Raw genomic sequence first — 14,805 nt, forward strand, 5'->3', positions numbered from 1 at the left:
CTGTAGGCAGGACTAGATCTTTACTTCCTCCATCACATGGCTCAATGCACATTCAGTCAGAATATGCTATGAACGTTGAGTTACTCATGAAGTCCCTTCCGGTGAAGCTTAAGCCTGTTCCCTTTTAGTTTTATTCCTGGGGTGATACAAAACCAGGTGATGGACCTGGGATGGATGGCGCTGGTAGAGGAAACTGTAAGAGATTCTGAGAGGGGCACCTGGGGATAGAGGAGGTGCTTCCATGCTTGTTTACAGGACTGCAGAGTGGGCTCTTCAGCTGGGTCTGGGACTGGCCTCCATACACCACAGGCTGGGCTCCACCGGGCTCCCCACACTCCCCTCTTGCCAGCCAGGACCTCCTCCATACCCAGGACCCTGGAGAGCTTGGTAACCTCTAAATTCACCTCTTGCTGCCATCAGAGTCTCCAACAAAGCCCCATTTAAGCCCTCAGTCCACCTCCTCACCATGCAGGGCTCCACTGGTCTCCTGTTGCCCACCTCAGCTTTCGTCTTAGATTGTACCTAATCCATCTCCTGCACCATCTCCCATCTTTCTCATGGGCCCTCCTCCCAAGGGCTCTACCTCCCCAAAGCCCCGCCTCCCCTGGGCCCCACTCCCTGAGGGCGCCCTGTGAGCTGCACTCCAAGTCCTGACTCTGCTTGACCAACCTCTTTCCTCCTCCTTGGGTTTGGCTTGCACTTTCTTCTCAGGTCTTTCTCCTCTGAGGCAGAAGAAGCCCCTGGGTAAGTGATTTCTTCTGTTTACAGAGTTGATAAGAAAACGGAGTCAGAACCAGAGAGGAAGAAGGCTGGGCTTGGAGTACCGCTGGCCATGGAAGCCCCGTAGGGTTTGAGCAGAGGGTGTTTCATGGAACCAGAGCTAGACTTTGGTTTAAGGAGTGCAGACCAGAGACCTTGTGAGTTTAGGAGGGGCAGGTGGTTTCTGGGGTCAGAGGGATTTGGAGACCTACACCCTATTCTCATTCAGACTAGAGAATTTTCAGCTCTCCTGAAGAAAATCTGAGTTAAGGGAGGTTATTCCTTGATGCTTCTCCCCCCAGCATCCTCCCACCTGTTTGCCCTGCCCTCTTTCCTGACCTTTCCTTTCTGACCTGGTGCACAGCTTGCTTTCCTCATCTATGTCTCTCCCACAGGGCCCAGCACACAGTGTGCTTACACAGGTTCTCTGAATGAATGAAGATTCTCCCACCTGGCTCTGCTGCCTCCTTCATATTTTGCCTCACTTTCTTCCTGGAGATTCTGAAAGTCTCTATGTCATATCTCCTTAGGGAGGCCATCCGTGTGGACTTTGCAGAATAGCAGGCCTAGTTTGATAATGTGGTCCCCATGGCCAGAGAGCATTTGAGGGGCTTCTTCCTGTAGGCTCAAGGAGCTAAATATCTATTTTTACACTTGCTGAAGGTGTCTGCCTGCCTTTCTTATCTAATTTTACAAAGTTGTGGTGGGGATTGATTATAGACCAGGTCAGACTGTGAGAGGAAAGATTACCAAGGTCCCCTGGGGTGTGGTCATTAAAACACTGGGTGACCAAGAGGCAGCTTGCTGTTATCACAAAACATATTTGCTACGTCTTAATTTTGAAGGCTCTTGGAGTCTTAAACTGTTCTCCACCCTACCCGACTCCCCACCATCGCATACACTGTGGGCCATACCTCAACACAAGGAGCCTAGACAACACTTAGAGATATATGAAACCTGTTTTATTGATTACATGTGAAAAATGTTATATTCTAGGTTAATTTCTCTTGCCATCTGGCAGTTTTTGACAATTTCTCTCCATTATCAATGAACACGTGTTATGTGCTTTTAGAAGGCAGTTTCATTATAATCTTAGTTTAAGCAAAATCATGGTACAGGCTAATTTCATTCACCAAGTATATTCCAAATTAAAAAATATAATTTTGGGGGCAGCCCCAGTGGCGCAGCGGTTTGGCGCCGCCTGCAGCCTGGGGTGTGATCCTGAAGTCCCAGGATTGAGTCCCGCATCGGGCTCCCTGCATGGACCCTGCTTCTCCCCTCTGCCTGTGTCTCTGCCTCTCTCTCTCTCTCTCTGTCTATGAATAAATAAATAAAATCTTTAAAAAGAAAAAAAATGAAAAATATAATTTTTGGATTATATTCTTTTGATTTATCCTTGTCTCTTTTTTCTTTTATTATCCAAGAAATCACAAGGCAGAGTAGGGATTAGAAAGACCTACGAAAGATGGATAGAGTGCCCTGGAAAAAGTAGTAGCAAAGGCCCTTTGTTATAGATTATGATGCCTGAGCTGAGGTGAGGCAGATGGGTCTTGGTGGAGAAGTCATATGGATCTATATTTGCATAAGAAATCATGACTTTGAGGCATGACACAACTTTCAAAGGACTCCGGTGATCTGGTGTCTTTACTGCAACTAACCAAAGCAATACTTATTTACTTTCCAAAGGAACAGGTGGTGGTGTGGAACAGTTACCTAGGGCTATGAGAGGAAGCAAGCACAGTCTGGTGAGAGAGGACAGAGAGAGAGAGAGAGAGAGAGAATTGATTCCTTACATGGGAGGACACATTGTGTGCAGTATATTACTGAGGGTGTATATTGGGAAGAGGTACATGGAAGAAGGAGCCATGGGCCCTCACCTCTCACAACTGCTGGTCTAAATGTGGAGACAGTTTATAGTGATGGATAGGAGCACTGGATAGGTTCCTAGATTTTCATCTTACAAGGAAAGGAAGGATTTGGGGAGAAAAACAAGGTTATTTAATAAGACCTTTTGGGAAAAAATGATTTGGAACAGTGCTCATTGTAGACCGAGTCTATCCTATATTACAGTTTTAGATTGGAAAATAAGGTGGACAGGCAGATGGATTTCCTTCTACTGCTTTCTCCTAAGGATTTTTATTAGGTGTTCTGTGTAGACAGGATTTGGGGTTGAGAAAATGGAGTAGAGAATTGTGGAAGATATTAGAGAAGAAATTGATTGACACCATTGACATCAAGGTATCCTATCACTTTCTATTCTCTTAGTTGCACACACTTCCTGGCTTTCCCAGCTCTTTCTTATTCCTGTTTGGAAAATCTCATTCTGGTTCTTTCTGATAGCGCATCTAGTTTCTGAAGACCCCCTAAAGAAGCTCAGGTTTTTCTGACTTGTCAAGTTGATCATCCTGTTTTGGTGTGATGTAAATGTTAAGAATTTCTAAAACTTGATTCTGACTGAAACTAGGCCTGTCAGGGTGTCAAATCATAAATGAAGAACATTGCATTTCACTCTGTCTTCTCTAAAGTTATCTCACAGGGACTAAGAAAAGTCACCTTTTCAGAACAATCCCAGAATGATACTAGATAATATGGAGTCTATACTGCCCCTAGAAAAGCTCTGCCTATCTGATTGTTTACCCAATTGATGGCACAATGATACTAGTGTGGTGTCTGCACCTAGCAGGGACTATACAGGTATAATGGAAAGGAAACAAAAATGTCTTGGACTGCAACTACATAGAGTTTGGTCTATATTTGGCTGAATGGATCAGTCTATGTACAGTTGGCCTGGAGCTTGTTATTCTGCATCAAGAACATTTCATTGAATTGCAATTCAGCCTCTTCCAGACTGGGATGGGATTTGGGTGATGTGTTACTGGGTGTGGTAGGGTAGGTAGTGAGTTGGAGGAGGTGGGTGTGTTTCCTCTTGGTCTAATGAGCAGACAGTTTGTGGGCTGCCATGCCCCCAAGTTCAAGTGTGTTGGTTGCACCTAGTAATATTTACTTGCAGAATTTGGAATTCTAGCCTCATGAAGAGAACATGAAGCAGGTTTTACCCTAAGGAGGTTTTGTTTTATAAAGGGAAACAAAGACTCCTTCCAAGTAACATGAAAAAAGAATACGGTACAAAGTAAGATCATAGATGGAAGGATGCCTGGTAAGTGATTCCCTTTGGTGAGGTTGTTCTCAGAAGACTCCTGGGAGGTAAGTTGGGATATATATTTTATTTAGTATGAGCTGAATTTGGTTACTTCAGCTTTCTTTCCAACCTTTCAGGGAAAACATCTGACCTTTCCTTCTCTTTCCCTAGGAGAGAAGTTACACATTTATTATTACTACAATGGTTTCTCTCTTTGTTTTCTCTACAGGCCAAGACTGAGAATTATTAGTATTAATATTAGTATTATTACATCTTAGTATCTAGGTATGTATTAATATCTGTAGCAAATATTTAACTGGATATGTCTAGTAGGGCAAACTGTATTTGCTGGTTGATGCTGTGGTGGAGTTTTTATGTTTCTGGCGGGGGGATGGAAGAAAGACCTAAAAGAGGCTCTGTTTATTGGGTCATGGCCCAAGCTGAAAATGTACCTGAACTGATGTGTTTCTGAGAAGCAGTTATACACAATGCCAGGATGGGGTAATTCCTTTCTCTTTCATGCAGTCTTCTCAGGCTGACGAATGGTGAGCATAAGATACTGTCTTGCCAACACTGGAAAGTGTTTGTTTCATCACCTGGGAAGCTACCTGGGATGTTGACATTCTCTTGCTCCGACTCTTCATTTCTGAGTTCAGAATACCCTTCCTGGTTCATAGTTTACTTATCTTTTCCTAATTTTGTCAGGTAAGAAAGTGTTCATGAATTCATCTTAATGGTAAATTCCCAAAAAAGGGTAATTCTCCGTTTGCCATGATTGGGGTGGGGGGAGGGGGGGTAGAAAAAATGATGCTTTTGCTTGAGTTCATTTACACAAAGAATCAGTGTGGTGCCTGAATTTCCTAATTTGGAATTTGCCTTTGTATTCCCTTACACTTAGTTGAAATCTGATCTTTAATAGACTGGATCCAGTCCTTTCACTTAGAAACTTTTTGTGGTTTCTACTTGAGAGACCATCCAGTTTCTCACTTTAGCCCCAAATCAAACTAAAAAATCAAATGAAACCCATCTGTGTAGTTATTTATAGACAGTACAGGAAAAATGGCAGAAAATACAGAAAACTTTTTTCTCTGGGAGCATATACTATAAAGATGCTTCCCTATCCTCCTGAAACAAATGAAATCCTATTCCACACACCAGTCAGTCAATTGACTTTTGTCTCATTCCTCCCTTCTGTAGGCTAGCCTTACATGCAATTATTGCTGTTTGAGTATCATGTCACATTGCTAATGCCAAAGTAGTAGGTGACTTATTTTCCAAGTAATGTAAAGCATTGAAAGTAATAAAGTTCTGTGTTGTCTGTCTGTTTAGTTGTCACACATCAAGGAGTTGAAACTGGAGTAAATAAAAAAAAATTCACAGATAAAGTACTTTGTCTCAACTGACTTGGGTTACTTCCTTTGTACTTTCACTTTGTTGTGGTGGAAGAGACTTGTCATTCTTGCCTAGGAGTCATGCTAATCTTCCCTGTATCATTGCAGTATTAATGTATGTGCTGCTGATGTGAAAGTGTGCTGAAAGAGACTTGGTCCTCAGTTCCTGTGTCAAATCTCTGACTTCACCAAACTGGGCTGTAGAACCTGGGGTACTTCCTTGGCTGTAGCCAGTTAACTCTTTGCACCTCAGGCTTCAGCTGGGGAAGGAAAGGCATGCTGGAAACATCAATAGACAGAAGCTCTGTTCCTGGGTTCCACCTCACTACCTACTCCTCCTCCTCCCTCTTCCTTAACTGGCTGTTCACCAAGAGAAAACTTCTAGAACAGTGTGTTATGCCATTGGACATTAATGAGGGGAGTGTAGGGGACAAGGAGAGCATCCTGGAGAGATCAGATATCTATCTGCAAGTGAAACCAGAGAATCTTCCAGAAGGACAGTCATGTTGAACAGGGTTTGGAAAGAGTGTTTTAGGCAGAATGGGGCAGTCTGTGTGAGGGCTGATGTTAGTACCAGCAAGATATGCATATATGTTGAAAGATTTGTCCTGTTCAAGTAAGAGCCACAGAAAAGGTTAGTGGTAGGAGTAAGTGGTAGAACAACAGTGGAAAAAAACCCCTTGGAAATAGAATCTTAGAAGTTTGGACCTAATAGAGAACAGGAAACTGTGGGTCTGGTTGGGAGTGTGTGTGTGTGTGTGTGTGTGTGTGTGTGTGTTTAAGACTTGAGGAAAGCATCATTTTCCAGAAGGAATGGTAGAAAGCACTCAAACTTCAGCTATCTGGTGCAATGTAGTGGTCAGAAAGAATGTGATTTAGGGCTTTATCCTGTTTCCAGGAAGGGCAGCTCTCTCTGATGGCTACTGAGTGAATCTGAGTAAGAACTGAGATATCATTGTTTAGAGTTATCAATTTTATTTTTTCAAAGGTTTTACTTATTTATTCATAAGAGACACAGACTGGCAAAGACATAAGCAGAGGGAGAAGCAGGCTTCCTGTTGCAGTTGTATGTGGGGTGATTCAGGAAGGCTGGGCTACATGTGTTATTTTATCCAATCTAGTTCTGAGAGCAACCATGTGGATATCTGGGCTAGAAGTGGTGCAATTATAAGGGACAGCCGGGGCAAAGGCCCTGAGTAGTGTCCTTCCTGGAATGTTAGGGGGCCAGAATGTTTAGGAGGCCAGTGGCTACAGAGAAATGAGTGGAAGGAGAAACAGAAGGCTGAGAGGTAGCTGTTTCAGTGACAAATACTGTAGGACTTTGTAGGTGATTGTAAATGCAGACTTTGGCTTCTACTCTGAATAAAAAGGGAAATCAGAGGAAGGTTTTCAGCAGAGCAATGACATGGCATTTTTTAAAGATTTTATTTATTTATTTATTTATTTGTGAGAGACACATAGAGGCAGAGACATAGACAGAGGGAAAAGCAGGCTCCTTTCAGGGAGACCGATGTGGGGCTTGATCCCTGGACCAGGGATCATGCCCTAAGCCAAGGGCAGATGCTCAACCACTGAGCCACCCAGGAATCCCAATGACATGACATTTTTAAATAGATGCATGTGTATCCTTGACAAATATACAGCATTTTATGGCTTTTTGTAAATGTACAAATGGCATTGAGCTATATGCCTCATTCTACTTTACTTCTCCTACTTGTCATTTTTTTCTGAGATCTACCCACACTGTCTATAAATCTACCTTATTATCCCTGACTACTGTGTCATATCTCATTGTGGACACATAGCACATTTTATTTATATATTTCTTTCACCACAGACACTGGCATAGCTCCCACTTCCTGGCACCACAAACCATCCTGTGATGAGATGAATGTGCTCACTAACATTATGTTTCAGGATGGTGACACAGTGACACTACCACCAGCAATTTGTGATGGTTTGTATCTTCTCACTGAATTCTCATGCTGATCTAGTGAGGAAGGTCAGGTGAGGACCCTTGTGGATGAGGAGACTGAGGCTTAGACGAAGTGAGCAAATGCCCCGAGTTCATGTAGTTATGTGGAAGGGACAGGGCTCGTCCTTCATTTATTTCCTTCATTAAGAAGATATATTTGAACATATTGAGACCACGGTTTGAGAGAAATAAAAATTATTCCCTGTGAAAAATTACAGACAGTTACAAGTAAGTGTTTTAATACAAGCTCACAGAGCAGGGTAGATTCTCCAGGCCCCTGGCAGCTGATGTCACAGATGGTGCAGGGTATGTATAGAACACAGTGAAGAGATTGTCTGCAGAAGTGAGCTCACCTTCTCTCCTGGAGCTCAGAGAGGAAGGAGACAGAAGGAATTATTCATGTTGTGAGCTACTGAGCTGGTAACTCATTTATTTTCTCCCTATACATCACATTCTCATAACTGTGGACATAAAAACTGTCCACTTTTTTGACCACTTTTTTTTGGAATTTTGGAATTTTTGAATTTTTGAATTTTGCCTCCTCACTTTGGGTGAGGTTTATTGAATGTCAGAATTTGTAAAACCACCATCCAAGCTCTTCTCCCTTCTCAGTCCTGGACCTTGGGTGGCTGTTGCCCCCATTTCTGCAGTGTTTCCTTTTCAGGCAGCCTGGTCCTCTCTTTCTTGCAGGGGGTTATGAAGGGCCTGCCCCTTTCTCCCTTCTCCTCTCTGTTCACAGCACCCTTGTGGTCCTAGGTGAGTAAAGGGAAGGAGTGGACTGTACATCCTTGGCCACCAGGACAGCTGAATGGATGATGCAGTATGAGGAGAAAGAGGGACCAAGTGCCATCTGATCTTGGCTAGTTGATATAGGGGCTAAGGATTTATGACTGGGGGATTAAATTTCTATTTTAACCTCAGATGATATTTTAAAATGTCTCTGCAAATCAATTATGCCCACCACCCGGTGAATTAATGGGTCATAACCATGGCTAAGTACCGTACACACATCCCATTTGTGAATTATTGTAGAATACATTCATGCCCTATTGTGTCTTATAGCTTAATTAGCATATGAAGCTACATATGTTAGATGAACCAAAACAATTATGTTATATAGTTGATTAAAAAAGGAAAATGTTGGAGGTATTTGGCACTTTTCTCTATGGGGGAAAGCAGGGTTGATTTGCCTATCATGTCCTTTGATGTCAATTTCTGTGATATCTGAGCTGCAGAAGAAGACGTGAGACTTCTGAGCTTTGGTTGGTTGGTTGAAAACTACTTTTCAGGAAATATTTATTTCTTACTAGGCATTATGGTGGGACAGCACATACCAGATGAAATATGAAGCAGCAGCTTTGAAGCCTGAGCAACGGAACTTAGCAGACCTAACCCAACTCAGCTTAATTAGCTTCACGGAACCTGATTGGAGAATTTGGCTCCCTGGGCTCTCTACAGCACTGATCCCAGAAACCTCTTCAATTCAGTCAGAATGCTGTGTCAGGCACTTCACATATTTGGTAACAAGCTGGTGCGCAGACGTCCATTGAAGAAAGATGTGACTGACATTGCCCCTGACAGAAGCCTGAGCACTATGGATTTAGTGGCCCTGGGTGTGGACAACACAGTGGGTGTAGGTGTGTATATCCTGGCTGGGGAAGTGGCCAACAGTCAAGCAGGACCTTCCACCATGATCTGCTTTTTGGTGGCCGGCCTAACTTCTGTGTTGGCTGGGCTGTGCTATTCAGAGATTAGTGCTCGAGTTCCCCAATCTGGATCTGCATATCTCTGCACCTATGTCACTATAGGTGAACTTGGGGCTTTCATCACTGGCTGGAACCTTATCTTGTTCTTTGTTGCTGGTACCACCATTGTGGCCTGTGCCTGGTCTTTAGCTTTTAACAACTTGCCTGGGAACCAGATCTCTCAGGCCCTGCATGAGAGCATCTCACCTCATGTTCCTCGGGTCTTTGCAGAATATCTAGACTTCTTTGTTGTGGGCCTTGTGTTGTTGCTCATAGGATTGCTGACTCTGAGGATGACTGAGTTTTCCCTGGCCACCAAAGCATTCACATTAGTGAAAGTTTTGGTTCTTAGTTTTATCATCATGTCTGGTTTCATTAAGGGGGACCTGCACAACTGGAAGCTCACAGAAGAGGACTATATAAAGGCTGGACTCAATGACACCTCTAGCTTGGGCCCTCTGGGCTCTGGAGGATTCGTGCCTTTTGGCTTCCAGGGGATTCTCCGTGGAGCAGCTACCTGCTTCTATGCTTTTATAGGTTTTGACAGTATTGTTACCAGAGTTGAAGAAGCTCAGAATCCTAAGTGTTCTATCCCCAGGGGCACTGTGATTTCATTGCTCATCTGCATTTCAGTGTATTTTGGTGTCTCTGCAGCACTTACACTTATGGTGCCTTATTACCAGCTCCGAGCCGGGAGCACCTTGCCTGAGGTATTTCTCCATATTGGCTGGGACCCTGCCTACTATGCTGTAGCTTTTGGATTCCTCTGTAGTCTTTCTGTCAGCCTCTTGGGCTTTATGGTCCCCATACGTCATCAAGTATACATGATGGCAAAGGACGGCCTCTTGTTCCCTGTCCTTGCCAGGATCCATACTGGAACATACACCCGCATGGTGGCTACTGTGATCTTTGGCATTATTGCAGCAATCATGATAGTCTTCTTTGGACTTACTCATCTTGTGGACCTCCGGTCAATTGTAACTCTGTTGAATTACTCCCTGGTAGCTTTTAGTGTTCTCATCCTCAGGTATCAGCCTGAGAGGAAGAATGGGGGAAATGAAGCACAGGTGCAACAGGAGAATGGACCTGAAGCAGAGAAGCTGACTCTACGCCGAATATTTTTTCCAGACAGCTCCACCCCAACTCCACTCTCTGGCCTGATTGTCTCTGTTTGCTCCTCACTGCTTGCTCTGCTGCTGACTCTTCTCTGCCTGGTGCTGGCCCAGTGGCCAGGTCTGCTTTCTGGAGACCCATGGTGGATCACAGTGGTTGTGCTGCTCCTGGTGCTCATCACTGGGATCACTGGGGTCATCTGGAGGCAGCCACAGAGCTCCACTCCCCTTTACTTTAAGGTACCTGGCCTGCCTCTCCTCCCACTTCTGAGCATCTTTCTGAATTTTTACCTTATGATGCAGATGCCAGCTGGCACCTGGGCCCAATTTGGTGTCTGGATGCTGATTGGGTTTGCTATCTACTTTGGCTATGGGATGCAGCACAGCCTTGCTTAACTCCACTGAAGTTAACACCAAAACTGTAGCCCTGGACTTGAACAGAGCCAGTACACATTTGCTTGGACATCATCACACCTGAATGCAGTCAGGTCCCCTGGATAATAATGGGGAGTTCTCTTGAGCTCATGGAAAACTAGGCCTCCCATGCGATATTGGTGGAGAAAAGTTAATAGAGCCATTCTGTCTTTTTTTTTAATAATAAATTTATTTTTTATTGGTGTTCAATTTGCCAACATACAGAATAACACCCAGTGCTCATCCCGTCAAGTGCCCCCCTCAGTGCCCGTCACCCATTCACCCCCACCCCCTGCCCTCCTCCCCTTCCACCATTCTGTCTTTATGTTGGAATGTAGGATTGCTTCTACTTATTTTTCTTTACTTGTCTACTTTTCAATTATGTCTGTAGCTGCTTTCTGCCTTTAAAGCAATCATTACTGAAAGTAACTAGACAAAGTGTTTGGTTTTCTTTGGGTAAACACACAGTATGGTAGTATAAAATCATATGGTAATTCTATTTCAATTTGTTGAGGAACCTGCATACTGTTTTCCACAGTGGCTACACCAATTAACATGCCTACCAACAGTGCATGAAGGTTCCTTTTTATTCATACTCTTGCCAACTTGTTGTTTCTTGTGTTTTTTATTTTAGCGATTCTGAGAGGCATAAAGTAATATCTCATTGTTTTGTTGGTTTTTTAAAAGATTTATTTTTTTTTGAGAGAGAGAGTACATACAAACAAGGGGAACTAGCAGAAGGAGAGAGGGACTCTCCAGCGGAATCCCCTCTGAGTGGGAAGTCCCATGTGGGGCTCTTTCCAACAACCCCAAGATCATGACCTGAGCTGAAACCAAGAGTCAGACACTTAACTGACTTAGGCAACCAGATACCCCACTCCTTGTGGTATTAATTTTGCATTTCCCTCATGATTACTGATGCCGAACACCTTTTCATGTGTCTGTTGGTCATTTGTATGTCTTCTATGAAAAAATGTTTATTCAGATCCTCTGTCCATTTTTAAATCAGATTATTGGTTTTTCTGGTGTTGTGTAAATTCTTTATATATCTTATATATTAACACCTTATGAAATATATAGGTTGCAGATATCTTGCATCATTTACCAGGTTGCCTTTGTGTTTTGTTGATGGTTTCTATTGCTGTGAAAAAGCTTTATTTGCATGAAAAAAATCTATGCACCCCAATTCTTATTGCAGCATTATTAATAATAATGAGGATAGGGAAGCAACTCAAGTGTACATCCATAAATGAATGGATAAAGAAGATGTGATACACACACAGACACATAAACATACACACACATACTGGAAATTTACTGAGTCATAAAAAACTATTGAATTTTGCATTCTGTAAAAAAATAGACTTATCATGGTAAGTAAAATATGTCAATCTCAGAAAGATGAATACCATATTTTTCACTCCTATGTGGAACTTCAGAAATAAAAGAAATGAGCAAACAAAGAAAAAAAAAGAGAGAGAAAGACAGTACAAACTTCCCAGACTCTTAAATACAGGGAACAAACTGGTGACTGCCAAAGGGGATGTGGACATGAGGATGAGTGAAATAGATAAAAGGAATTAAGAGTACACTTATCTTGGAACTCCTGGGTAGCTCAGTCAGTTAAGCATACAGCTCTGGATTTTGGCTCAGGTCATGATTTCAAGGTTGAAAGATCAAGCCTCTCTTTGGGCTCTATGTTCAGCAGAGTCTACTTGTCCCTTCCCTCTGCTCCTTCCCTGCCCCACTGACACTTGCTCTCTCAAATATATGAATGATTTTTTTAAGTATACTTATCTTCATGAGACCTGAGAAATGATAGGATTGTTGAATCATTATATTCTACACCTGAGGGTAATATAATGACAATGTATGTTAATTATATGTCATACAAAAATAAACTAGGAAAAGAGCAAAGAAGAGATGAAATATGGCCACTGAATATAAAATAAAGAATATAAAAAGCTTATATGCTAATGCAAAAGGTAAAACATAGTTCTAACACAAAGCAGAAAGTGTTGTCATAAGTAACATGCAAATAAAACATCTTGGGAATTCATAGTGGAGGATGATCATTCGTGGCTGGCACAGTGGTGAGCGTTGATGGGTGAAATCAGAGAAGACTTTGTAGAGGAATGGCATTTGAGTTGGCTTTCTCCAAGGAAAGATAGAGAGAAAGTTGCCACACATGGAAAGCAGGGAGAGATTGTAGGCAGAGAGAACACCACCAGGAAAAGCACAGGAAAATGAAGCAGTGTTCAGAGCTCACTGAGCTAGCTGTGTAGTTTTAGCCATGGCTGTGTGAGGGGGCAACAGAGCATGCAGAGGTGAGTTGCAGCCAAAGCTTTCCTCTGAGTACAAAGCACTTTGGCCTTGAGCCCACTACCTATGCTGAAAATCCCTGAGGTTGGTTATTCTTGGCGATATCTATATCCTTGGCTTGAAAGTTTCTCTACTGTTGTCTACTACTGTGGCCCACTTGCTCAGAAAATGCACAGGTGAGAGCCACGTGTCCTGGGTTCTGGTCTGGTTTCCACCACTAACCAGCAATGTGAGCTTGAACAAGTGCTCATTTCCTTTCATGCTCCGCTTATTTATCTGAAACAGGAGAGATCAGGACTGTAATTTGCAAAGTTCTGTGTCCTTAAAAAAAATCCTAGGATTGCCTCCTGCTCTTCTGTTATTCTCTCATCTAGGTCTCTCTACTGCACGTGATCTGTACCTACATCCTGCCCATTTATCACTAGAACCCACTGTTGGAGCTGTAGAGGGCCAATAAATAACACCCCATTTCTCCCTCCTATGTTTGGAACCAATTGATAATCAAGACATAGAGACAGATGATTAAACCATCAACTTTAGATCTGCCACCTAAGTGGCTTGCTAATTCTGCAGCACTAAATTGGACAGATTTATTCTTCATCACAAATAATGTTGAGCACCCCCACTCCCCACCATAGGAGACAGCTTGCTTTTACTGGATTGCTCATTTATGAGCATGTTGGAATGCATGTATCCTTTGGGCACAGAGAACCTGAATAGAAAAGTAAACCAACAACAACAACAACAACAAAACTGGAAGGGGCTCTTCTGGGCACACTTAGTGCTATTTCTTCAACCCGAGTTATAGGGAAGGGAGTGCTGGAGAGAAGCCAGGAATAGTGCTCAGTAATACAAAAGTTTACCAGATGTCACCTCACTTGGAAGACTTGTGAAAACAGATTGCTGGATCCTGCCCCCAGCATTTGGAATTCAGGAGGTCTGAGTGGAGCTCAAAACTTTTCCTCCAAAAAAAAAAAAAAAAAAAAAAAAACTTGTACTTCTAACAGTTCCCAGGTGATGCTGCTGGTCCAGGGACCATGCTTTGAAAAGCAAAGCTCCAGCTGAGTCTCCTCCATATGCAAAGATAAGTGAGGGAAACAAAGGCACCCTTGGAACACTTACCTTCATTTAATGAAATATTTAAATTAAAATTCTATGGTTAATCCTTTCACAGTGGGGAAATCATAGTGAATCATTTCTAAATGTATATGTTTATGAAATCACCACAATGTATAGTTTAAATATCGTACAATTTTATATGTCAATTATACCTCAATAAAGCTAAAATAAAAATAATAAGATACCACAGTTATCTATGTGTCTTTATTTTCTTTATTTTGTTCCTAGATTATTGATTTAGGTAAGGAGAATATCTAATTAATGCTCCCAGAGCACTCAGCTGGGGACCAGGCACATAATGAGAATCTAAGAAATTGATGCTAAATTGAATTGAGCCTTAAACATTGCTTTGGTATAGAAAATTCTCCCGTGTTTCAGGCCAGCACCGTACTACTCCTTTAAAACCATATCCTGGGAGATTTCCTTGGCAAAACAAGGAAAAAATTCTCTCCATCTGGAACTATATCTCGATGTGTATCTAGATCTGTACCCAGTATCTAGAATTGTACCAAGACATTTCTAGTTTTGCCTTTGTTTGGCTATGCCTGAGTTCTAGTATCTAGTGTGACTGTTGCATCAGAGTGGACTCTTGCTCAAGGCATTGGGTAGGTTCTCCCTTTCCTCTAAACCCAACAGCAAAAGCATTGCTGTCCATTCAAAGAGCAACAGAGTTAATACAGCCCTGGGGCAGGACAATGCTTGACAAGACTTTCATTGGTCCAGTTCCATCTATCCCCATAGATGGGGTTTTTTGGGTAGCCTGAAGTTGGAAACTGATAGACAGCCCTTCTAATCTGCCTACATCCTGCATCCTGAGACTCTCTGAAGA

At 42.6% G+C, this 14,805-nt stretch overlaps 1 pseudogene across 3 annotated transcripts; it reads left to right on the plus strand.

The window, feature by feature from the left end:
• Positions 1-612: 612 nt before the first annotated feature.
• Positions 613-14,158, plus strand: LOC144297115 (cationic amino acid transporter 3 pseudogene; annotated as a pseudogene). Of its 3 annotated transcripts, XR_013364189.1 has the most exons (3): positions 613-744; positions 4,128-4,183; positions 4,424-5,417. The product of XR_013364189.1 is annotated as a cationic amino acid transporter 3 pseudogene, transcript variant X3 (transcript). The 3 variants fall into 3 exon arrangements; XR_013364187.1 differs by lacking the exons at positions 4,128-4,183; positions 4,424-5,417 and adding an exon at positions 8,575-14,158; XR_013364188.1 differs by lacking the exons at positions 613-744; positions 4,128-4,183; positions 4,424-5,417 and adding exons at positions 6,439-7,684; positions 8,575-14,158.
• The last annotated feature ends 647 nt before the right edge of the window (positions 14,159-14,805 follow it).

The sequence above is a fragment of the Canis aureus genome, chromosome 25 (genome assembly GCF_053574225.1).
Source record: "Canis aureus isolate CA01 chromosome 25, VMU_Caureus_v.1.0, whole genome shotgun sequence".
NCBI lineage: Eukaryota > Metazoa > Chordata > Mammalia > Carnivora > Canidae > Canis > Canis aureus.